Source organism: Miscanthus floridulus, chromosome 16 (assembly GCF_019320115.1).
Source record: "Miscanthus floridulus cultivar M001 chromosome 16, ASM1932011v1, whole genome shotgun sequence".
NCBI classification, from domain to species: domain Eukaryota; kingdom Viridiplantae; phylum Streptophyta; class Magnoliopsida; order Poales; family Poaceae; genus Miscanthus; species Miscanthus floridulus.
Genome location: NC_089595.1, coordinates 53,492,535 through 53,519,864, shown reverse-complemented (window position 1 = coordinate 53,519,864; position 27,330 = coordinate 53,492,535).

Here is a 27,330-nt window from a genome sequence, read left to right as displayed (position 1 = left end):
TCTTGACTACCTTGCCGATGCTCGGTCGGTTGAGCACCGCCACTGTTTTGGTTGCTTCCTCCACCAGAGCCCTTCCTACGTCATGGCTAGGGCTATCAGGAGCACCGGGGGCGACTAGTGTGACTGCCTGGGCGATGTAGTCATGCTCGTAGTAGTAAGCTTGCTCGAACCTACCCTTGACAGTGATGACCCCCTTCAAGCTGGGTATCTTGAGCTTGAGGTAGGTGTAGATTGGGACGACCATGAACTTGGCGAAGCATGGTCGACCGAGGAGGGCGTGGTAGACTCTAGGGAAGTCAACGACCTCAAAGGTGAGTGGCTCCTTGTGGAAGTTGTCCAGCTAGCCGAAGGTTACGTTGATCCGGATGCGCTTGAGGGGCACGACTTTCTTCCCTAGCACAATCCCATAGAACGGTGCCTTGCTGGGGCATAGGCTACTCTGAGGGATGCCCATCTTGTCGAGGGTACTGGCATAGAGTTTGTTGAGGCCACTGCCCTTGTCCATTAGCACCTTGGTGAGGCACGTGGTCCATTATTGGGCTGAGCACAAGTAGGTAGCGCCCCGGATGGGGGACACGATCGGGATAGTCTTCTTGGTCGAAGGTGATGGCCATCTAGGACAACCAGAACCATGTCGGGACAGCAAGTGTGTGGATAGCGTTCACCTCCTGCTCTATGATGCAGTGCTACCAGTGGGAATCATAGGCCTGGGAGCCCCCAAAGATCATGAGGTAGTGTTTGGCTTTAGGGAATTCATTATCTTTGTCCTAGGCACCGTCCGCCAGGTCGTTGGCCTTCGGGGTAGACTTCTAGGCCTAGCCCTATTGGCCATGGGTGTTACGGATGTAGCCCTTCATGGTGGCATAGTCTTTGAGAAGATGCTTTGCCTACCCCCTGTGGAATGGGTAGGTGGACTAGAGTGCCTTCTCAAAGTGTTCTGGGTGTGCAGTGTGCCCATGGGGCTAAGGTCTAGTGACGTGGTCAGCCGCGGTGACCATCTACTCCCCATGGTGCTTCTGATCCTTGTTCCACCTATCATAGCGTTGTTGGGATGTGGCAGGATCATCAATGTTGTTGTTCCACTATGGTGGCTAGTGGCCTTGGATTTCCTACTAAAGTTGGCCTAGACGGCCTCCTCATCAGTGGCATACTAGGTGGCAATGTCCAAGAGATCCCACATCATGCGAGGGAGCTCATAGCCGAGCGCGTGGATGAGCGCCTCACTAGTCATGCCGCAGATGAAGGCATTGATCATGTTGGCATCGGTGATGTTTGGGAGCTCATTGTGCTTCTTGGAGAAGCACTGAGTGTACTCCCGAAGGTTCTCATCGGCCTTCTACTTGAGGTTGCAGAGATCCCACAAGTTGCCCAAGCAGGTGTAGGTACCCTAGAAGTGGCTGATGAAGACCGAACAAAGATCGCCCCAGCAGCGGATGCTGCTAGGCTCGAGTTGCTCGAGCTTGACAGAAGTAGAGGAAGGTACTAGATGGTGAAGTCATCGTCTGACCCCCCTGACCTTCATGGCGAGGTGGTATTCCTCTAGTCAATGGTCTGGGTTGGTCTCGTCGTCGTACATGGAGATGTGCGTCGACGGCCGAAAACGCCTGGGGAAGGGGGCCGCCTGGATCACTGCCTCGAATGCCAGGGGTCCAAAGTGATATAGGACAGGGCCCCTACCATATCAATTAGGGGTATAGGACTACGTCTGAGCATGGCGTTTGGCCTTGATGGTGTCGCAGACATCGCGGTGGTCGCTAATCCGGTACCATGTGGTGGGATGCCAAGGAGAAAGGTCATGCCATCACTCCTTTCGAGGCTTGACACCCTGGGTCCATGGCCGATCGGAGCTATTGCCGGAGGTGTTGCCACTACTCCCCACCGAATACGGGGTGTGGGTGTTAGAGTGCCCTGCGTTGGCGGTGGCCGTCGTCTAGGATGGCTGGGAGAGCGTAGCACGATGTCAAGAGGCTAAACTCTTGGCCTGCTACTCGAGGGTGACCAGGAGGAGCTGCTTCACCCCATTTAGCCTCTCATTGGTCTTCGGGTCTAGCGTGTCAGAGATGTCTTCCAAGCAGCAAGCGGTAGATGCCATGTCATATGCCGTGCGGGGGGAAGCAGAGGCCACAAGGAGCCCCTGTGCGGGCATCGTTGTTGTTGCCGAGAGTCTTGCCATTGGTGCTTGAGCTCTACCTCGGTGGACTCCAAGTCCACCTACCGAGTACGCAAGCATCCACCTTCTCCTGAAGGTAGGTTGCGTAGCTGTAGGGACTCTAGTCCGGTGGAGTGAGCCTAAGCACCTCGTCCACAAGATTATCGCCATCGACGTGGTAGCACATGCGTGGCAGGGCATCATAGTCGATGTTGTCAGAGTTGTACTCCGGTCCATCCCCCAAGAGGACCTTGATGAAGGCATGGAACGAGGGGACATTAGTCCCTGCTGTGCCAGAGATGGTGATGCTCAGCGGTGCCTCACAGCTGATGAGGTGCTTTAGCTCTAGCTAGAAGGATGCTGCCGCATTTTGTATCCCAAAATGTAGGTCCGAGAGCTAGTACCAGAAGCTATTAGGCGGCGAGAGCAGTCATCGGTGGCAATCTAGTGGTGGACGTTGGCCAGCATGTAAAACAACTCGTGACGATCCAACACAATGAGGCTCGGGCCATACCACGTCGAAAATAGTGGGCCAAAACCTTAAGATCAGCTCCCAAGAGTCCTAGCAAAGGAGGCAGTGCCAAGGGCTCATTGCCCGCCGATGTAGCCCTGTGGAGTGGACGAAGCTCGCTGTATCAGTTAGCGATGTAGGCCAGGCTCCCGAAGTTGAGGACCTAGCCTGGAGTGAAGGTGCTGGCCATGATGGAGAACTCACTGGGGAAGCGGACACTGTCATCTATGGCAGTGCCGCTTCTCTGGTGACAAGGCGGGTGGTTTCGGCCACCGTAGAGCTAGAATCACACTTGACGCTGCCCCTACCTACCGCACCAGCTGTGGCAGGGTTGAAACCACATCAAGCATGTTGTTCGAGTCAGTGTCAGAGTATGGGGTCTCTGGTGGCTCAGGTGGACTCAGGAACACAATAATCATGCCGAGAAGACATAACAGTTTATCCTGGTTTGGGCCAATTTGGTCCCTACATCCAGCAGCTAATGATCCTTATACTCAAGAGCACCCAAAATCTAGGGGTTACAACAGAGTGTAAAGGAAGAGAAGTTTGGTAGGGGGTTAGCCTGGTGCTAATCCTAAGGTTGCCTCACTGCCGGTGGAGTCTCCCCTTGTCGGAGAGGAAGGAGACGGCGGGATATAGTGGAGGAGAGGCTCTTGGTGCCCCTCTCTAGGTTGCCCTGCCCTAGGTGTAGAGCAGAGGTAGATGGAATGGAATGGAGTGTCTGGTGATCGAACTCGCCTCTTCTCCCCTCTAGCTCTAACCTTCTCCTTTATATAATGAGATAGGTTTGGTACAAGGTAGTTTGGGAGTTCTAGTCTATGGTCTACATGCGCTGGATTATAGGAGGGGCTTGCAGTGGTGCACCATGGATCGTCGAGGAGTCTTGGAGCCGAAGAAGCCTAGCATCGTCCGGCCACTCTGTTCTGATAACTTGCGTGTTAGGTGGTGTTGGCTTGGACCGGCCTCCCCTAGGTGAGACATTCTAGAGTCTTCTTGGTGGCGAAGGAGGTTGGTTCCAGGGGCTGTGGTGTAGGCCCAAAAGCCCTCGAGCCCTCAAAGGCTACGGGAAGCTTTGTCTTTGTGGCAGAACCGACCAATTTATAAGAGCACAAGTACAATGGCAACCACCGCAGTGATCATACTATTATACTTGAGCCCATATAAACTTGGTAGTCCATCGAGTATCATGAAGGATCTCGAATAATCCAACACACAAATGAGGCCTGGCCTGAGTTGAGCTACTTGGCTTCGCGGTCGGAACGAGTTATCTAGCTAGCTAAGTGAGAGGCATGAGTTCAATCTCGGCAGAAGTGCCAGCAACGGTACGTCCTTAATCAGCACAGACGGAATCACATGAGTCAACCTACACATAGACTCCGCCCGGCCTCCAGTTATATTATCCCATGTTTCTTTTTCACGATAGCAAATATAGCCAACCGTGCTCCGGTATCCACCTATATCTCATAGGTGACAGGAAATCACCCGACTTCTACCAGTCTAAACATGGCTAAGCATATATTTGATCCTGGACCTACATAGGGTTGAAGGTATATGCCTGGACAAGGAAATTATATGCATCAAGAGTTTCAAATCATCTCCTATAACCTAATGCATCAAACATAAAAAGGACTCAAGTTGATATTTGTAAAACATGGGAGGTTTAGAATGCTCTGGGGCTTGCCTTTCAGAAAAGATGTAGGCCTATGATCAGGCCACGTCATTAGTTCTTCTGGAGCATGCTCCTCACTGTTAGGAGCTACCTGCTGTGGTGGCTCCTAATTCTCCTCTTCGGCCTCGAACTCCAAGAGGGTGATTCCTTCGGGCGATCCTATATGCATGAGCACGAATAAGATATCATGGATGCATAGGTAATGACATGGATGATATGATATGATGAAATGCATAATCCTAAGTGTTCTTAACAACAAGGCATTAGGGTGAGAACAAGATTAACTTTCTTTTACTAAGTACGTGCATATCTCCTTTCTAGTAATTCAACAAACAACTATTTAAAACTTTTTTTCTGGACTACAAGACAGCAGCCACTTGTTTTGACAATAACTAGAGTTTTACATATCCAATTAACCTGATCTAGAACTTTCTAGAAAGCTTATAAAATTATCTACAACTTTCTTATTAATAAGTTTCACAGAAGAGATCATTATCATCACAAAATTGTCACCACAACAGAAACTACACATGCAGCCATCCAATTGAATTATAAAGCAATAATTAACTAGCTGCCTATAACTTTATTATTAACAAGTTTCACGAGATCGTTATCATCATAAAATTCAAAAACCCGATAGTTGTGCTCAAAATTAATTGGTTATAGGTAGCTAGTTAATTATTGCTTTTATAATTCAACTGGATGGTTGCATGTGTACTTTCTGTTGTGGTGACAATTTCATGATGATAATGATCTCTTCTGTGAAACTTGTTAATAACAAAGTTGTAGATAATTTTATAAGATTTCTAGAAAGTTCTAGATTAGGTTAATTGGATGTGTAAACCTCTAGTTATGGTCAAAACAAGTGGCTGCTGTCTTGCAGTTCAGAAAATGTTTTAAATAGGTGTTTGTTTAATTACTAGAAAGGAGATAAGCAGCTACTTAGTAAAAGAAAGTTAATGTTGTTATCACCCTAATGCCATGTTGTTAAGAACACTTAGTATTATTCATTTCATCATATCATATCATCCATGTCATTACCTATGCATCCATGATATCTTAATCATGCTCATGCATATAGGATCGCTCGAAGGAATCACCGTCTTGGAGTTCGAGGACGAAGTGGAGAATCCGAAGGCACCACAGTAGGTAACTCATGAAAGTGAGGAGTAGTCTCCAGAAGAACTACCGGAGTGCCCTGATCATAGGCCTACATCTTTTCTGAAAGGCAAGCCCCGGAGCATTCTAAACCTCTTATGTTTTACAAATATCAACTTGAGTCCTTTTTATGTTTGATGCATTAGGTTATAGGAGTTGATTGGAAACTCTTGATGCATATAATTTCTTTGTCCAGACATATACCTTCAACCCTATGTAGGTCTAGGATTGAATATATGCTTAGCCATGCTTAGACTGGTAGAAGTCGGGTGATTTCCTGTCACCTACGAGATATAGGTGGATACCGGAGCACGGTTGGCTATATTTGCTATCGTGGAAAAGAACCATGGGATAATATAACTAGAGGCCGGGTGAAGTCTATGTGTAGGTTGACTCATGTGATTCTGTCTGTACTGATTAAGGACCATACCATTACTGACACTTCTGCCAGGATTGAATGCATGCCTCTCGCTTAGCTGGCCGGATAACTCGTTCTAACTGTGAAGACAAGTAGCTCAACTCAGGCTGAGCCTCGTTCTGTTAGAGTGCGCACACTAGAGGTAGTAAGGATGTGCGGGGAGCCGGTGTGAGGCCAAGGGCAGGTTAGAGTCCTGATCGACCTGGCATCTGGTAGTGTCCTTGAGGTTGCGGCACTAGTCGAACCCATGAAATGTGTACCTGAGTTGTACCAATGGTGACCTAAGACTACCTTGGCATAGGTAAAAATTGCCAAGCTAGTTGCAACCGATTCCAAATCACTGTCTCTCTTGGATAGTGAGAAACTCAACTAGCTCCAGCGTTGTAGTAATTGAACTATGGAATTTGATTGTTATGATGAACATGAGAATGTTATACCGGCTATGGTTATTATTGTTATGCGACCTAATCATACATCACATGTTTAGCATAGGTTAGATGCTAATCTAGAGATGAATAGCTATAATTAACTTGGAATTGAATTATAAAATGTATAGTTCAATTAGTGGCTTTTATGCAAAATGTTGTTAAGCCAGCTCCACTTATAAAGCCTTGCATAATCCTTGGAGTCACTTTATTTTTGGTTTATGATGGGTAAGTCTAGCTGAGTACCTTCTCGTACTTAGGGTTTATTTCCCACTTGTTTAGATGACATGGTATATCATGGGTATTGTAAGAATTGCTTCTATACCCGTAGTGGACGAGGTGTAAGGCCATGGGCAAGGCTCTTCTAAGTTATCTGATCCCCCATGCTTTTGTTGGAATGGATCATGAACTGGCATGTATTTGAACAAGGGTGTGTAATGTTAGTTTTAAAACTATATTTGCTTCTGCTACTGTATTTGAACTTGGTATTGTAATAACCCTTTTCGTACTCTAATGTATGTTGAACTATAGTGAATTTATGTAATATGTGGCTTGTATATTGAATCATATGCGATCTTGTTTGTGTGTTGGATTATTCAAGATCCTTCATGATACTCGACAAACTACCGAGTTTATATGGGCTCAAGTATAATAGTACGATCGCTGCGGTGGTTGCCATTGTACTTGAGCTCTTATAAATTGGTCGGTTCTACCACAGTCTTCTTGTGTCATGCCCCGGATGTGACCCTATCGAAGAAGTAGTTGGTAAGGGCATGCCTAGGGAGTGACGCCAGGGAGCCCCTAGGCATCGGTAGCCTAGGGCTTGTCTTCTAGTGCCTGGGCCATGGCTGGCATCGTTAGCCAAGCAAGAACCAAGGACCAGGCTTAGTCATGCCATAGATCAGGAGCTCGGGGCTCGGGGAAGCCCCTAAGCCCTAGGCGGAGGCTGTGGTCGAGTCAGGCTTGGCCGGGTCTCTTTGCCAGAGGGCGCACGTGAGCGTGTCTAATGGGCATAGCCCCTGAGCCCCTAGGCAATCCTAAAGGGGTTGGTCTGGGGGTCTTCTTCACTCGGGAACCATTGGACCTGAGGCTTAACATACCTGTATATTAGGATCTTGTCACCAGGTCACCAATTAAACTAGTCGGCTTTGATCATCCCTGCCTAGGCCATTAGTTAAACTAGTCGGCTATGATTTTCGCCGCTTGGATACATCTCATGTTATACAGGGAAACCTGTTTCGTATGAGTACTTTCATTGTATCCCTAGAGGAAACAAATAAAATTGAAACAAAACAACAAAATATTAAAAGCTGCAAAATACACTATATTTAAGGAGCTTGAACTACTTCAGCAGTACTTTTCAGTGAACACATAGTGTTTTTCTCTCACAACAAATTAGCATAAGCATCAGCATAAGCCAAATTTCAACAAAATGAGAACAGGGCCAACCCTATTCATTTTGCTCAAATTTGGCGTATGATGATGCTTATACTGATTTGTTGTGAGAGGAAAACACTATGCGTTCGCTAAAAAGTACTATTGAAGCCAGAATACACTACATTTTAGGACGGAGGGAATAATTCTCTCTTGCATGTAAAGAGTGAATTACTAGCTTCTTATTTCCAGTTCCCATGCGAACAACTCAAATTCATGACGAAGCCTACAGTCCTTGCTGCAATACACATCCCTTCCTTCCCATCCGTCTGCATCACCACAAGTGCCACCTGCGCATGGAAGATCGATGTGCACTTGTGCCTGTGGCAGCAGAGACAACTTCGCCCACCCCATTTTGCAGATCCCCTCAGTAGCCACCTCGCGGTGGCACAACACACCCCTTTTTGCGTAGCCACCTACTCGTTGGTCTGCAGCCGCCCATGATTCTTCCTTGCCTTTGACCCATCTCATGTACTGCCTCATAGTGTCATCTTCGTGGGCATCACTATTGTACCTATAGAGCAATATGGTGACCAGATAGGCCACCAGATTGTGCCCACCATCGGCAGCGCGGGTGAGATCATCGAGACATGGCGAGGGCCTGTGGGTTTCCTCGAATACAATTGGTATCTAGGTGAGGAAGCAAGCCTCTAGGTTGCCAAGTTAGGTCAGGCTAGAAAGGAGGGCATAGTAGTTGCCGATGTCGTCCCACCCTAGCCCACATCTGCACTGGTCTAGTGCCATGCCCTTACCGATGGCGGGGTTACCACAGATGCAGCGCATGGATGAGCAGGTCACCCATGGTTGCTCTGAGGTTGCAACGAGGTGGCTAGCGATCTCAATGGCCAACTCATCAAGGAGCGCCAGCAACAATGATGTCGGGTGTTGCCTCACCTCCATGATTGTTGTCGTCGATGTCGTGCGATGCGGAGTGTGAGTAGGCCAACCGAGGGCTCACACGGTGGCATGGATGGAGCTACGACATGTGTGTAGATGGAGCTACAGCATGTGGACGATGGTGAGACAGAGCACTGGAGAGGTGGCACGATGCGATCGACTTACATTGATTGAGGAGGAGTTAGGGGATGCGGCCATGTGGGGGTTACAGTAGGAGTTTTAAATACCCTCTATGAACTAGCGTGGGAATTCCAACAATGACACGGTTCAGATTACTGGGTGGGCGGGCGACCAAGCGGATAAGACGGTCATATTACCAGGAAATGCATAGTTTTCTAGTTCTCTTTCTAATCTGCACATTTCTTTCTGTTCATATTTTTTATTACACATGTAAGAAAGTCTGCCTGCTGTACATTTCATCTCATAGGATAGTATATAGTGTCATTTGTACATTTGAAAGTCATAGGAAATTGAGTGCATTTGTTCATAGTCCCTCTGGCCCAGTTTGTTAGGCGCACGGGATGAAATTTCAGATACCAAGGAACGGAGGAAGACTGTGAAATTGAATTAATTAAAAATATCACATCCAAGACTCTATTGGAGCCATCTCCCTGCTTCCATGCATGTTTGCATGTAGCCTTTAATTGGAACAAACCAGAGATGAGCTCGGCTTCCATCGGGAGTTAATTGTTGCCTTGTTTCTAGGATACGTGTTGGTATTTATTAACTTGTCACTTGTTTTAGTAGCCATCGATTATAAACCTATATCTCCTAACATTACTTTACTAGGTTGTCATCCCTAGTGATGGTGCTAGAGATGCTTGTTGTTACTACATAGCATTACTACTAGAATAATACTAAGCAGTTCTTTATCATTTTATGTGACTACAAAGAATATATAAAGATATGAATGAAAAGGATCTACAAGCGCATAGATAATATACCATTATAGCACTTCACTCGAGAGTATTCTAGGTATCGTTATGTATATTTTTACCATAGGGAAGATCTAGCATGTACATGTATTGATAACTTATACTATTGATGGAGAAGTAAACCATAACCAATATTCTACTCATAACAGGGGTAAGTCATAGGATAAGATATTTATATATGATAAGTATTGATCAATGATAATGATAAATCACTTAGAGTACTCCTTTCTATGGCATTAGCATGGTTAGGTAGAATATTGGAGAAATAATTACTAAGTCATTCTTAATTACAAGTCAAAGCATACATTGATTAGTGCAATTATAACTAGTAATCATTGCTAAGATCATTGTCATATCTACACATAAGGGATATTACTAAGGAAGATTAAGAATAGAGCTTGCAGCGAAAATAGATTAAATCCACATCACAGCCAAGACCGTAATAGATTAAGCAAATACACATCACATACATAGAGTTGCAGCAGAAATAATATTTACAATTGAGTTCACAAATAATAATATGTTGCCAAGTTCACAAATTTGATAACTAAAACAACATAGCTTTAAAATGGTTACAATAACATAAGTTTCAAGTACACTGCTAACATAAGTAACATCCTTCAACAATAGCATATAGACGAGAAATAAATATAGAGTCGCCGAGCCCACCGGTGGTTAGCCACCATCTTCCGTAGGCCGAGAACTTCACATGCAACATGGTGGGATAAACCCTGAGTACTCGAATGTACCCAGCTAGACTTACCCATCAGGAGATAAATAAAAAGACTCTCAAGGATATGCAAGGCTTATTTTGTGGAGCTGGTTGGATAGCATAACTTTGCAAAAAAGAGCATTACTATCATGAGTCCTTACTTTCAATCTTTTAGTCAATATTTTAGCATCAAGTTTAGTGAAGCTTATTATGGCTAACTTTGCACCTATTCTAGGGCAATCACTTGATTAAGCTAAAGCAACCATTAGTAAGCATATATAGGTTATCATATAATCATCATAACCATCATGTTCCATCTAGTGTTACTACGATGAGGGGGCTCAGTCTAGTTTCTCACTATCCAAGAGAGAGTGATTCGAATTGACTGCAACCAGCTAGGCAGAAATCCTAACACAAACCCACACTTCCCTCGTCGGGGTCACGTCGGGTCACCTTTAGTACAACTCAGGACTCAATTTCGTGGGTTCGATCAGCATCGCACACTTAGGGACCAACCAGCTGCCAGGATGCTCAGGCCTTGCCTTCCCTTAGTCTCATATCCATTTCCCCACACATCCTTACTACCTCTAGTGTGCACCGTTGGACAGAACGACTCCCCACCTGAGTTGAGCTACTCGGTTTCATGGTCAGAACAAGTTATCTGACCAGCTAAGTGAGAGGCTATGTTCAAAATGACATGAGGGCCCACAACAATGCGGTCCTTAACCAACATAGACAAGATAAATATGCACACAAGACCTCCATGTCCTGCTGCCTCTCAATCACCAGATCCTGTCCAGTCTCCATTTATTCATCATCACATGGTTTTTTCCATGATAGCAAATATAGCCAACCATGACCAGGTATCCACCTATATTGCATGTGATAGGAAATCACCTACTTCTCCCAGTCTAAGCATGACTAAGCATAGATTAGCCTATTCATCTAGTAAGGGTACCGGCATTTATATATATATATATATATATATAGTGGATAAGGTAGGAATATGCACCAACGGCTTCATTCAACTCCTATCACCTAATGTAGCATACAAAAGTTATAGTTATGTGCATTTGTAAAAAGAGAGGGTATGAGACTTAGAAGGCTCCGGGGCTTGCCTGGGATCCAACACTAGGTCAGTGTTTGTTAGATGACACTCGCATGGGGAGCATCTCTAGTTCAGGCATGAACACTCGGGGTCCTTCCATCTTCTGGATCCGTCCACCAACACACCTTCTTCGGGACTTATCCACCAACACCGTCTTCTAGTTTGACTCCAACATCATGACCTTTCACCCTTCACATGGTTCATCTAGTATACCTAAATGAGATGCACAATGTAGAGATATGAATGCAAAGAATGGCCACAAGGGATGCATCACATAAAAGCATTCAAAACAAGCTCAAGGTTACACAAGAAGGCATAGCACCTAGAGTTGTTTAACTAAACATCACACAATCTATTATAGAAATATAGCAAGCACATCAAGTATGGCACACAAGGTAACTCAAGTTTAGCTATTATAAGCATTCATCAATCAAGAATTAACTAAACATGTTTAGCCAAAACAAGAGCAAGTTAAGGCAATTAGCTTAGCACATGCCCAGAATCTAGACAGCAACACAAAAGGCACTTGTTTCAACCATAACTGGAGTTATAGGCATCGAAAGAAGGGGATCCTAGACTTTCTAAAAAGCTTAGGAAGTTGTATACAACTTTGTTATTTACACCTAGAGCTGATTCAAAGATTAACAAGGCTGAAAATACTAACAAGCAGATCTACACAAACTAGGACATAAAACTGACATGAACTTCAAAAATGTATATATGAAGTTCTAGACATTCAGCAAATATGATTCTTAACTTTATTGAAAGATTAACAAGTTATGTATAACTTTATTATTATCATCTTAAGATGATTCAACAGCTAATAAGGTTAAACAACACCAAGAAGTCATCTCTGTCCAGATTTGGACAGAACCTGTCATTCCACTTTGAACAACTATAACCGGAGTTCTAGGCCAGCAAAAGTAGTGCTCTTAGACATTTTAGAAATCTTAACAAAATCAATAGAATTATTCTATTATCACCAATACATGATTCTAGGTTTAAATAAGCTAAACAATATAATCATTCAGATCTATTCAGAGCACATGCAAAACTGATAGCAAATTTGTAAAATCTATAACTCCTAAACCATCAGGCCTAATATCATGAAATTTTAGAAAAAGAAAGATAAGGAATTTATCTACAACTTTTGTATTCAACATATCTACAGGAGACATCATTTAGGCAATGAAAACATGACCACACTGCTAACTGCTCTAGCAGCCACAACAACAGAGATACAACTATATGCATTTATCATTTAGGTTGGTAACAACTAACATTTTGTTGCTATATATGTAGCTCCTAATCATAACCAAGCAATCACATTACTTAGCACCAATTATTAGAAGTATTAACCAGCATAAACACATGCATCTACTAACAAACTTCCATCCTCTACTTATATAATGCAACATATATATTATTTTTAGTGCTATACAAGAACAACTAGTTTGGGGCTAAGACTTTTAAGTGGTAGATGTTATCCAAACATGGCTACTGCACAGATTTCACATGATCAAGTTTTATAATTTAATTACTATGAAAAAGACATATCCTAATTATCAATAAACATGTAAGAACAAGATAAATATGAAATTCAATACTTTCTGCAAACACATGGACATATTATATGTTATTATGGTAGCACAACATCATACAAAGGTAGAGGAAAAACATTATCCATTTTTACACCTTCATAAAAAATATAACTTATTTGAAACCATTTATCAAGCACTAAACAAGTAATATCAATAAATCAATCATACTACATCCAATGAACCTGAACTTTTTACCACAGCACACATATAGCATTAGTAGCCTACCATAAAAGTTCACAGCAATTGGAGCACCACAACTCTAGATATGAATTTATTCCTAGAAAACTCTAATTTACAAAAATAAATAAAAACAGCAGAAACTTTCTACTACATATCATATTATGACTCTACTGCATAGACCTACTCACAAGGATTACAAAACATCTTAATTTGCTATTTTACGATTTTACTATTAGTTACATGATTTTCCAAAATTTTAGCCGATCAAAAGCAATAAAGGAAAAGACAAAGAAAAACACTTTTGCATCGGGAACCCTAAACTTTCTAGGAATCAAATAAGCCTAGATCTAAAAAATCCTTCTCTCTAGCGCTTTTGCATCAGGACCCAGAGAAGAGTTTCAATTTCCATTTTACTCCCTCTCTTCTTCCACGGACGCAGAGCAGAGGACCAATCAGGGCCGGCTGATTTCCAGTCGACGTGGAGGTTTTTGACAGCGAGGAGGCGACGCCAGGGCCAGCTCAGGACCGCACACTCCTGAGGAGGCACTGGTACCGGTAGGTGACAGCCTAGAGCATAATGGCCACATGAACCCATTGATGGCGGCGAAGCGCAAGCTGGTGGAGGCTTTCATCGACGTGAGCTCCAACGAGCGCATGTGCCAGGAAAAAGAGCACCGTGAGCGTGAGGATATGGGGATGTCCATAGGGCACTCGGCTTGGGTGGCTGAAGGATGAACACTAGGGACAACGGTAGGGAGAAGCTTTGCTCGTCGGTAATGGTGACCATGGCGACTGTCTACGCTCTGCGCGATTTAGCAAAGGCGAGGGAGGGTGAGAGCGAGTGAGAGAGAGAGCGCCTGGGAGTGCTTGCTGTTGTCCCATGCATGATTGGGAGAGAGAGTACTGCAAGAGCACACGGTAGCAATGGTGGGGCGTGCTCTCACGCATGGAGGACATCTGGGCATTTCATCGAGCAAGTGGCGGGTGATGGTGTTGGTGCAGTGGGTGCCAATTTTGGGCCTGCTTCAGGCCGATTTGGCGAACAGGCCTTGAAGCAAAGTTGCTAATCTCAGGCTACTCTAGAACTTCTATTACAGTTGCATGGCCATTAGAGTCCTTTATTAGTAGCTAAATGAGCCCCATGTTTACACTATCAGCGACTTAACAACGGTTAAGCCTTGCTCTGCTTGAGCTCCAATTACTTGGTCCAAACATGATCAAACTTGACCCAACTTCTTTCCAGACCATCTTCATGAAATTATCTCCAACTCTTATTTTGGGATCAAGTCAAGTTGCTTAACGAAAACACAAGAAAGCGACATGCCAACCATCATTGCCACTAATCTCAGACTCAGAATATTTTCCAGGGCTGATAACTATAGCAGATTCAAACTTGTAACCTTTGCTTGACAAGCTTAGACATAGATTCAGTCTTTGATCTAAAAACAATGTTTGTAGCACACAAACTAAACTACAACTTTCATTTAAGGTCAAACACCAAAACAAGTACATAACTTATAGTTCTACTTTGGTCAAAACAGCACCACAATAAAGCATAAATTATCCTTTTTGATCCATTGAAGCATTTTCTTCACACTTGCTCAATATGAACCCTTCATAACTTTTGTTCATGAGTTTAATTAGAGTTGTTTGAGCAAGGTTACAATGTTTGGTTGACACCACATGTTCTCATTCACTAGATAAGTCAATTCAAACAAGGGCAAAACTTGTCATTTCATGTGACTTCTTGATTCCAAACTTCATGAAACTTTTCCATTGTCAATGTGGGTGGAAATTGATATGAGGCACATGAAAGAAGCACCTTCAACATTACTTAGGTATACATTTGAAAAGGGTTTACCATTAAACACAAGAGTGATGTGTTCATTCAAAAGTTCAAGTTGGGCTCATTCCTATAAATTGACCTCTACACCTTCATCACCAATTCTGAGATAAGAAACTAAAGCTCCTGATTACCACTTAACCTATCATGTTTTAGCTCAAACCCACTGCTTAGCAAGTGGCTAACACCTGGGGTGTTACAAATACCATTGTAGCACTTCACTTGAGAGTATTCTAGGTATCATTATTTATATTTTTACCACAAGGAAGGTCTAGCATGCACATGTATTGATAACTTATACTATTGACTAAGAAGTAAACCATAACCAATATCTACTCATAACAGGGGTAAGTCATAGGATAAGATATATATATGATAAGTATTGATCAATGATAATGAGAAATCACTTAGAGTACTCCTTTCTATGGCATTAGCATGGTCAGGTAGAATATTAGAGGAATAATTACTAAGTCATTCTTAATTACAAGTCAAAGCATACATTGATTAGTACAATTATACCTAGTAATCATTGCTAAGATCATCATCATATCTATGTATAAGGGATATTACTAAGGAAGATTAAGAATAGAGCTTGTCTTCCTTTGTAACCGCATCCTACGTGCACCTACATTTGGGGTGTGGACTACAAATGACTCAACAAGAGTGTCACATCCGTGATCTACCACATGGCCCAAAATATAGGGTGTATCCAAAAGTAAGCAATGTATAAGCACCACGCTTACACAACTCAACCACCCACCCATGGATCCTTAGAGTGAGCGCTATACGAACTTATGCATGAACATGATGATAATCCAACTATACTAAGCATATAATCAAAATAGACGATGAACATTATAACGAAGAACATAAATGAGATGAATACTAATATTTTCATAACAATTATAGCTAGCATATAAAAGTAATGGAGATACAAAAGAGAGGAGGTACAAAGATTATACCAAACCACGCTCTTGACACGATTAGGAATCTAAGCGAAGCATGCTTGCCTACCTCTAGACCTAGCCTAACTAGCTATGCCCTAGAATTGATGGAGCTCTAAGGATGATTAGGGTTTCTGCCTTCTCAAATGACTTATCTATGCCTCAAGGGGAGTGGCAGGGGCTGGTATATATAGGACTGAGCGTCCAACATGAGCCCTTGGATCAAACCAACTTAAAGGACGGTGTAGATGCAACTTAGAAGGCAGTGGAGAACCAACATTACGATGTGGAGGCTGACAGGTAGGCCCAGGGGTGGGGCAGCCTGCAGGAGGGGCCGGTTGACCCCACCTAACAACCACTTAGGCTCCACATCATTGTGAAGTCCTCTCGAGTCTTCTAGAGGATTCTTGTGTCCGTTTTGCCATGGATAAGCACGATTAAATCTGACATGTAGGTCCACCTTGACGGTTTTCTAGATAAACACTGCTAAAAATATAGATTCACCAAAACTTGTGGAATTTGTTAGTTTGAACCCCTAGACCTTCGTTGGTGATTATATTTATGCCCTTATGCGTGTTATATTGATGGTTTATAATGGTTGTTAACTACCATCAACAATACGCCTAATAATATGGACCTTTTCTAAAACCCACAGGCACCTAATAAAGTAGTAGCGTCAAACATAGCCCAGGGAGTGCAATCAATCAAAACCTATGAAACCATGTAGCCATCTCTAGCTAGTTGCTGCCCCTCAGGTGCAGTGAGCCTACGACCGCTTGGATGGGAGTGCACTATATACTTCGCTAGATGACAGAATGTCTGACCATCTAAAATATTCACTACTCATATACTAGTAATGGTGCACATCGTGCAGTCAAGTTAGAAGCCTATTCTAGCCTTGGTGTCCCTGTTTATACAAAGCCTAGCCTCACTCCTATTATATAGCCATCTCTAGCGAGCTGATTGCCCCATGACAGCTGTGAGTCCTCTTCACAACCGCACCAGACTTTCAAGTCTCAAGTGTGTCATGGTGGTCAAAACCTCTTCTTCTAAGATGCACTTCTTGTATCCAGCTTTCCTATGCATTCACTTCACTCTCGGCAACCGCCCAAGGTCTATATGGGAGGAGTGTCCTCCTTCCCTCAAGGATTCTAAATTTTGACCAAATATATATAGAGACACTCTACAACAAATGATCACAACGTTTCCCCCGACCACGTCTCTCTAATATATTTGATGAAATTACGTTTACCTATTTCTTGTAAACCATATGCTCGCCTGATAGTCCGAGCATTGTAAATTCTAACGGGCCGGACATGTAACTAGTTTTAATTTTATTTTTTTTCTTTAGGAATTCAACAAATGTATTCGTACAAAATAGGTTTCCTGGTATAACATGAGATGTGTCTGGCCTAGTTAGATTTACGAGGCTTGAACTTTCTTGCGTGTGCTATAAAATTTGAATAGCTATGTGGCTCCTTCGTTAGGCATTACATTGATGCAAGACTTGATCAGATGAATTCCGTTATGCATGTTTACCATACTATAGATCAGAAAGAGAACTAGAAAGAAACCTGCAAGCAAAACCAAGTGGAGTTTCTAAGAGAGATTTGGAGAAGGTAACCGCATGTTCTTGGTGATTTTAGATCTGTAGTGAGAACGGGAGGGCTCGGGGAAGGAAGAAAAACAAGCGGAGTTATGAAAAAGATCACGACGGTTAATATATCACTACTACAGAGGAGCCATTGGTGTTTTTTATTTTTTGGGAACAAAGAGGTGCCATTGGTATTGAAATGTTACTAAACACGCAAGAAAGTCCAACCTCTGTAGGTTGGAACACTCTAATGCACTACACAAACCTTAGCTTACATTACAAACAAGTTAAAGTTGCTGCAAAATAATGACAACATCCATCCAAGAGGAAATTAACATGTCCATACACAATATAATCAAACAACACTGATCCATTTAAACATGTACCCCCGAGTACCCCATAATGTCAGACAATCGTTAAGATACATAATTTCTGATAATCTAAATTTTTCTGATCTCTCAATTGTCAAACAAGTATTTGGTCCCCATTTAGATTCCTTATAGATTCATGCTATAGTTTTAGATGAGCAGATGTCCACACCCTTGCACTCATCATTCTACTCCTTTTCTATATATTCAATCACATGGAAGTTCGAGGAGGCTATCAGATCAAACCCCAATCGAGCCTCACCAACAGAATGGATGCTAGGTGGTAGTTCTTTGAACTTCTTGGTTGCCAGATTGTAGATGACATAGCAGTATAATCCATTAGCACCTCGACACCAACATAGGATGAGGCCATTGTAGATATCTAAGATAGCTACATTGTCCAAGGTGAAGGGCAAGAAGGACAAGAACGGGTGTTCATCGGTGACTCTGGTGTAGCATTGATGGCCTTGGTCGATGTCATAGAAGAATTTGACTAGAGTCTAGGGTATCACCTTATGGTTGTTGTAGTCCAAGATGAGGTAGTTCTAGGAGCGATAGACACATTTGTAATAGAACAATGAGCGGAGGGGGCGGAGGATCTCAACAACGGCATCATCCGTGAGGCTGGCAAGGGCGTTCCTATTGTTGGGGGCCTCCTCCATTTTGTCAATGTCTAATAGGATGAGAGCTTGGTTAGTAATGAGATCACCGAAGAGGAAAATAATCCAACAAAGATCCATCAGTGAAGTCCATAACTCATACCAAAGTGCAACTTTAACAACCATTAACAATTTTCATGGTATGACCTCAAACAAATTTAGAGTAGCACCATATAGATATAACTCAAACTAGAGTAGCAGTTAATGGAGATGTAACCATTATAATTCTAGCTAAATCAAGTCTACTACTACATAAACCTTAGCTTACATTACAAATAAGGTAAAGTTACTGCAAAATAATGACAACATCCATCCAAGAGGAAATTAGCATGTCCATAGACAATCAAACAACATTGATCCATTTTAACATGTCATGATAGAGAGATACATCATGGAAATTTATTTACTCCTCTGATAATGACTCCAACTCCAAGAACAAGGGAACATAGGGAAGATAGTATGGTCTACATATGTTTTGTGGCAGGACATCCCAATGTGAAAAATGCATTGTAACATGTAGGGATGACATGAACTTTTCTAATGTCCATGTTATATGCGACGATGTCATTTTTGTCCCTAACCCCAACAAAGATAAGCAAATTCCATTCTGGGTGAACCATTGAGTAGTACTCATCAACATCCAAGTAGCCAAATGGGACCTTTTTCGAGGTGGTTCTATGCCTGCCTCGGTAAATCAAATAAAAAACAAAAAACAAAAAGCCTACATCCAGCCCTAACTGGGCCTAGATCTAGGCCTTGCTCTACTACCCCTATGCGCTTCCATCACAGGGAGAGCCATGATTAGCCGCGCTCCATGTCCATGTCGGTAGCTCACCATGCGCCCATAGCCGCTGCGTCCGTGCTAGCATCGCTACCACATAGATTCGCCGCCACCATAGTAGATCTATGCCACCTGGCCCTAGATCCACACCACCCTACATGTCACCACCACCCTAGATCCACCGAGAGGTGCGGCACCACTATCAGGTGATAGAGAGAGGGAGACAGAGAGGAGAGGGTCATCAAATCCACTGTGGTGTTGCCAGATCTGAGTGCCTCCACCACCAACCGGATCTGGCCGAGGAAGGAGGGATTGGAACTGCCAACGATGGATCCATGATCACCAGATCTAAGAGAGGAAGAGGAGAGGGTCACCGAGGAAAGAGGGATCCATGCTACCATCGCTAGGCATGAGATCTGCACTGCCCTGGCCGGCCACCCATGCCCGTGCCACCCTAGTTGCCCCCATGTGCACCACCATGGCTACTGCCTGCATCAACTAGAGGGGAGGTGGCCTCAGGAGGTAGAAGGGAGGCAGGCTTGGGAGGAGGGAGAGGGACACTAGTTGTAGGGGAGAGAGAGGAGGGAGAGGGGCACTAGAGGTAGGCTCGAGAGGGAGAAGGGAGGTAGGATTGGGAGGAGGGAGAGGGGCAGGAGTGGGAGAGAGAGATCCGTGCCATAGGAGGGAGAAGGTAATCGGAATGGGGATCCTGATCTTCCGTCAGGTAGTGATAACTATCGTTGTGGTGGAGAATGACACATCGATCCGGCTTCAGATCGAAAGATTGAACCCTGCAATCTTAGCACCACAACTCCTCTAGTTATCAACCGAGACATGGATCTAGTTGACCTCACCAAGAAGGCTAATCCCTGCCTACACAACGAAGAACACAAGCAAGAACAAGAAAGAAAGCAACCAAATTGCAGATGAATGATTAATCTCACGAAGTTGGGGTCTCACAAACCGATGAATAGCGAAACTATTCTTGATAGATTAATCTAAGCAAAACCCAAACCCTAATGGAGGGGTGGTGGCTATTTATGAAGACTCTAGGGTCGTGCAAGACCAAAAGACAGTGTCACAGCACCTAGGCAGATTCTAGACACTGACTTGTTTCAACGATTCCCATTGATTTTGAAGGGATTTTGATGTGAGACCACTTGGATTGCCTTCCTTATCAAATTAGCTTTCCAACCATACATGGATCATAAAAAATGGAGTTTGGATGTGTTCTGGGTGACTAGTTTAAGGTAGACTAGTCCTGAAGGCCGAGGCAGACTCGAAATCATGGTGGACTGGGCCTCCGGTTTCTGTTGAACAGCCTTGCTGGTCATCAATGCCTCCACCTCTTCCTCTAAGTCCCTCATGACCCTCTCCAATGTTCCTAAGCAAGATAACATCATTAGGTAGTAGTCCATTCTCAAAAGTATGAAAAGGATCGCTTAAGAATGAGCTCACCTCTAAATTGAGTTGACGCATTCAAGCCTGGGTCATTGGACCTTGCATGACGGTTGGAGGATCAGTGGGTACATCCGAAGGAGACCTTGCATGATGGTTGGAGGATCAGCGGGTACATCTGAAGGAGTGATGTCCTCATCATCCTCCCCCTCTTGAAACTGAGTCATCCTCGACTCAAGCTCATCTTCTTCTCCCAAATAAGGCTTCAATCTGCAATGTTAAAGGTGGGACTAACCCCAAACTCGGGTGGCAACTCAAGTTTGTAGGCATTATCATTTATTTTCTCAATTATCTTATAAGGACCAGCTGCTCTTGGCATTAATTTAGACTTACGCAGCTCAGGAAATCTGTCTTTTCTCAAATGTAACCAAACCAAATCACCCGGTTCAAGTTTAATTTCTTTTCTACCTTTACTACTAGCAATTCTATACTTTTCATTCATTCTTTCAATATTTGCTTTAGTTGTTTCGTGCAACTTATGAATGAAATCAGCATGCTCTCTAGCATCACTATGTGTTCTTTCAGTGGTAGGTAAAGGCAAAAGATCAATAGGAGCGCGAGGGTTAAAACCATACACTACCTGAAAAGGACTTACCTTGGTGGTGGAATGTTTCGCCCTATTATATGCAAACTCCATATGTGGCAAACATTCTTCCCACATCTTCAAATTGCGCTTCAAAATTTCTCTCAACATGGTGGACAATGTTCGATTCACTACCTTAGTTTGACCATCAGTTTGAGGATGACATGTTGTAGAAAACAGCATCTTGGTCCCCAATTTATTCCACAAAGTGTGCCAAAAATGACTCAAGAATTTTGCATCGCGATCTGAAACAATAGTAGAAGGCATACCATGCAAGCGAACGATTTCTTGAAAGAAAAGGTCAACAATATGAACAACATCGTCGCTCTTATGACAAGGAATAAAATGTGCCATCTTAGAAAAACGATCAACCACCACAAAAATACTATCCCTCCCCCTCTTAGTCCTTGGCAAATCTAACACAAAATCCATAGATATATTAGCCCAAGGAGTAGAAGGAACAGGAAGAGGCATATACAAACCATGTGGGTTCAACCACGACTTAGCTTTTTGACATGTGGTGCACCGAGCCATGTACCATTCTACATCTCGCCTCATCCTAGGCCAAAAGAAATGTGTGGACAACACCTCCACTATCTTCTTGGCTCCAAAATGTCCCATCAATTCGCCTCCATGTGCCTCCTGCAACAACAAAAGATGAACGGAGCCAACTAGAATGCATAGGTGGATAGCTCTAAACAAAAACCCATCATTGATCATAAATTTATTCCATGTACGTCCCCCTCTACAATTTAGAAACATGTCCTTAAAATTAGGATCAAGCGCATATTGTTCTTTTACTGATTCAAGCCCAAAAATCTGACAATCAAGTTGGGACAACAATGTATATCGTCTAGACAAAGCATCAGCAATCACACTATCCTTCCCTTTCTTGTGTTTGATAATATAAGGAAAAGATTCAATAAATTCAACCCATTTAGCATGCCTATGATTCAGATTATGTTGAATGCGAAGATACTTAAGTAATTCATGATCAGAATGAATAACAAATTCTTTAGGCCACAAATAATGACGCCATGTCTCTAAAGAATGGACAAGTGCATACAATTCCTTATCATACGTGGAATAATTCAGAATAGGACCATGCAATTTTTCACTAAAGTAAGCAATGGGTTTACCATCTTGCATCAAAACACCCCCAATGCCAACTCCACTAGCATCACATTCTAGCTCAAAAGTCTTTCCAAAATTTGGAAGTTGCAACAATGGTGCATGCGTGAGCTTGTCCTTCAAAGTGTCAAAGGACTCCTCATATGCCTTTCCCAAATGAAACACCACCCCTTTCTTCATCAACTCATGCAACGGGGCAGCAATGGTGCTGAAATCTTTGATGAAGCGGCGGTAGAATCCTACAAGACCAAGAAAACTCCTCACCTGTGTGACAGTTTGGGGAGCTGGCCAACTCTTTATGGCTTCAATTTTTATCTCGTCCACCTCAACTCCCTATGGAGTTACAACATAGCCAAGAAAAGAAACTCGATCCGTGAAAAAGATGCACTTCTCAAGGTTACCAAATAAACGTGCATCACGTAAAGCATTAAAAACAGCACGTAAGTGATCCATATGTTTATCAAAAGACTTGTTGTAAATCAATATATCATCAAAGTAAACTACCACAAAACGACCAATAAAAGCTCTCAAAACCTCATTCATTAAGTGCATGAAAGTGCTAGGTGCATTGGTCAAACCAAAAGGCATTACTAACCACTCATACAACCCAAATTTGGTTTTAAAGGCAGTTTTCCATTCATCTCCAAGTTTCATTCTAATTTGATGGTAGCCACTTCGCAAGTCAACCTTGGTGAAAATGATAGAACCACACAACTCATCAAGCATGTCATCTAGCCTAGGAATAGGATGATGATACCAAATAGTAATATTATTGATGACTCTACAATCAACACACATACGCCAAGTTCCATCTTTCTTAGGAACCTAAAGTATAGGAACGGCACAAGGACAAAGGCTTTCACATACATACCCATGGTCCAAAAGGTCTTGGACTTGCCATTGAATTTCCTTAGTCTCCTCAGGATTGGTTCAATAGGCAGCATGGTTGGGCAGGGTTGCTCCCGGAATCAAGTCGATTTGATGCTCTATCCCTCTCATAGATGGCAGCCCCGGGGTATCTTAGCTCAAAAATGTCCTCATACTCCTGTAAAAGGTTAGTGACAGCAGGAGGCGCCGAGCTAACAATATCATCAAGCGAAAACATAGCTCGTTTGCATACCAAAGCATAGCAAATATCATCATCAGAAATTTCAGCAAAGTCACATTTTGTTGCAAGCATAACACCACCCTTCAATTTAATCCCCTCATCCTTAGAAATAGATGTAGACTTATCCTTTTTAGGTGGGAGAATATAATTAGCAACTTGCTGATTTTTAGATTGAATATCATTCAAAGTAGCAGCGCGTTCTCTATCAGCTTATACAATTTGAGCAGGGGTCAACGTTACCAAAGTAATTTTCTTTCCTTTATGCACAAAGGTGTATTTATTACTTCTACCATGGTGTGTAGCATCATTATCATGTTCCCAAGGATGACCCAATAAGAGTGAACATGCTTGCATTGGTACCACATCACAATCAACAGAATCAGCATAAGAACCAATGGAAAATGAAACTCTGCAAGTTTGTGTTACCTTCGCTTTTCTAAAATCATTTAGCCACTGAATATGGTATGGACGTGGGTGCGGGCATGTGGTCAAGCTAAGCTTCTTGACCAAATCAGAACTCACCAAATTATTGCAGCTACCTCCATCAATAATGACATGTGCTCGATGGTTGCTGATGATGAAGAAAATCTAGAACAAGTTATGGCGTTGTAGCTTCTCAGGTTGCTGGACTTGTGAGCTGAGCACCCACTGTACAATGATGCTCCTATAGGTCGCCGTGTCATCACCACCAAGGACTTCGCTGCCCTCCTCATTTGTGTCTTCGTCTTCTTCATCTTCAATGTCAGAGGTGCTGATGTAGTCATCTTCTATAGCAATGTATGCCCGCTGACTTGGGCAGTCCTTCTACACATGGCTAATTCCATGGCAGTAGTGGCGCTGAATGCCCAAAGTGTGTCCCATCGATGCAACGGATGAGGCACTCTTGGTAGGCACCTGCAAAGAATTTTTACCTAAATTTGAAGGTCTTGTGGGAGGTGCCTTAGGTGTAGTGGTAACTCCAGAGGCTGCTGGTCGCTTGCTCGCTGGTGGAGGCACCCAAAAAGTGGTTGGCTTGGTCAGCCCCGAAGATGGTGCTGAGCATGGCGTGTATGTGGTGCTGACCTTGCTCTTGCTCTGCTGTTCATGCCCCTACAATTCCTTTTCTGCAAGCATAGCAAACTAAAACAACTGATTGATAGTGTTAAATTCTTTATAATCAACAATGTCTTGAATCTCACGCCTTAAACCCGAATAAAAATGACAAATGGAATCTTCGTTCCCCTCCACAACACTACATCGCATCAATCCCTTTTGGAGCTCACCATAGTAATCCTGTACAGATTTCTCTCCTTGTTCTAAGCGCATCAATTTCTTACACAAGTCTCTATGATAAGAAGGAGGAACAAAACGATCACGCATAGCTATTTTAAGTTCTTCCCACATACCAGGTAAAGCATCCTATGAAGCTAGCCCATTCCACCAAATAATGGCAAAGTCCTTAAACTCACTAGTAGCTTATCGAACTCTATGATGCTCAGGCACAAGGTGGGCACTAAACTTTTGTTCTACCGTCATCTCCTAATCAAGATATACCTCAGCATCATAATGACCCGAAAAAGATGGTATTGTGAACTTAATCTTAGCATAAGGATCATCGAGCACTCGATGATTATTACCTTGATGGTGATCGACACCACCCATACCTATCATGTTGTAGTGAAGACGTCATCGTAATCTTGCTTGTCGGAAGGCTGCTCGATCTATGTTCCTAGTGGCATCATGCACCGTGTCTTCTAGCATGAGACCATCAGTGTTACTATCGGAGACATCGTTGTTGACCGCCACCAAGGTTTCCAACTTAGTAACCTTGTCGGTTAGCATGGAAATTTGTTTGTCCAACCTCTCCATGCTGTTACCAATGTCGAGTTCAATGAGTGCATTCGTGATGGCCTTCCTAATGGCCTCATTCATCCTTTTTTGGGCATTATCTACAGCAGCTTGCAGTTACTCTTGGCTGACACACTCATTGAAATCCTTGGGGCTATTATCTCTAGTCTGATCACCTCCTACCATTGTAAACACAAAAATAGGAACAAACTGTGAAGGTTATCCCTACCAAATGACTATGTGGTTGTAGTGGTGTCACTTTTCATAGCAAGTGGAAGCGTCTTACCAAGCTCTCACAAAGTTCTTACCAACACAAGCAATGGGTGGCACAACCGGCGGCTAGTTCGTGATACCTGTGAGGCAGTGGTAGCGAGATTGCAAGGCCCTTTTTCTGTACTAATCTGAAGAGTTTGTGGAGCTTGCAAGGCACACAAAGAATAATATGTATATTTGGCACACAAGTCAGTAACAGAAAGTAATGCTAAATTATAGTCCAAAGTACTTGTTCTCGTTGCTGGTCTAACATGTTCCAAGTACTAGGTGTGTGACAAACAAGTATGGTGGATAGCAAGGTGATAGGTGTGTGAAAAACAAGTATGATGGATTGCAACAGCAACACAAACAAGAAACCAGACATCACACGCTAACACAGCCCACTTTGGCCTTCTCTATGTGCTCCACTAGATATTGTTCCTCTTTTGCCCCTCTTTTTTCTATTTTTTGGGCTATCATTGTTTTTTGGGGAAATTTTGACTTTTTCTTTTTCTTTTTTGATATTTTTCCTTCACTTAGGAGCACAAAAGAAGTAACCACAGAAAATATGAGCTTAAATAAGTGAAAGGCGTGGCCTGTGGAAATTTTAGAAGACGTGCTCAAAATTGACAAAAAGCTTGTGACCACGAAAAGAGGATCTTGTGACCAGTTTTTGACCAAATTAAATTTTTCCAACCCCAATAAGGTGACAGATGGATGGATCCGAAATTTTTTTCTGATCGATTTTGATATATGGAACGTCAAAATCCGAGTTCGTATGCGAAAACTAGACCAGTTTTAAGAATTGACTCCAAATTAGAGGACAAAACGGGAACAATGTGCGCAAAATTGGTCACGGAAGCAAAGATTTGATGGGAACGATGGGGAAAACACATGAACTAGACTCAAACATGACCTAACCAGCAACAAGACCTCAATCAAGACACAAACTCAACACGACAGACTATGAAACTGAAATATGCAAAGGCTATGGCGCGGAAGGTTCTAGGATAGGAAAAACAGTATGCACTGGACTATGGGACGAATGCAAAACACTCCAAACTAGGGGATAAATATGAACCTGACAGTATACCTTAGCTTTGGTTACAACTTAATGGGAATGGGGATCCCGATCATCCGTCCGGTAGTGAGAACTATCGTTGTGGTGGATAATGACACATCGATCCGGATTCAGATTGAAAGATCGAACGCTGCAATCTTAGCACCACAACTTCTCTGGTTATCAACCGAGACATGGATCTAGTTGACCTCACCAAGAAGGCTAATCCTTGCATGCGCAACGAAGAACACAAGCAAGAACAAGAAAGAAAGCATCCAAATTATAGATGAATGATTAATCTCACGTTGTGGTCTCACAAACCGATGAACAGCGAAACTGTTCTTAACAAATTAATCTAAGCAAACCCAAACCCTAATGGAGGGGTGGCGGCTGTTTATGAAGACTCTAGGGTCATCCAAGACCCCTGGACATGCCCCCTAATGGGCCCAAACACAATACACGGTCCATCGGACCAAAAGATGGTGTTGCAGCACCCTGGTAGATTCTGGATGCTTAATTGTTTCT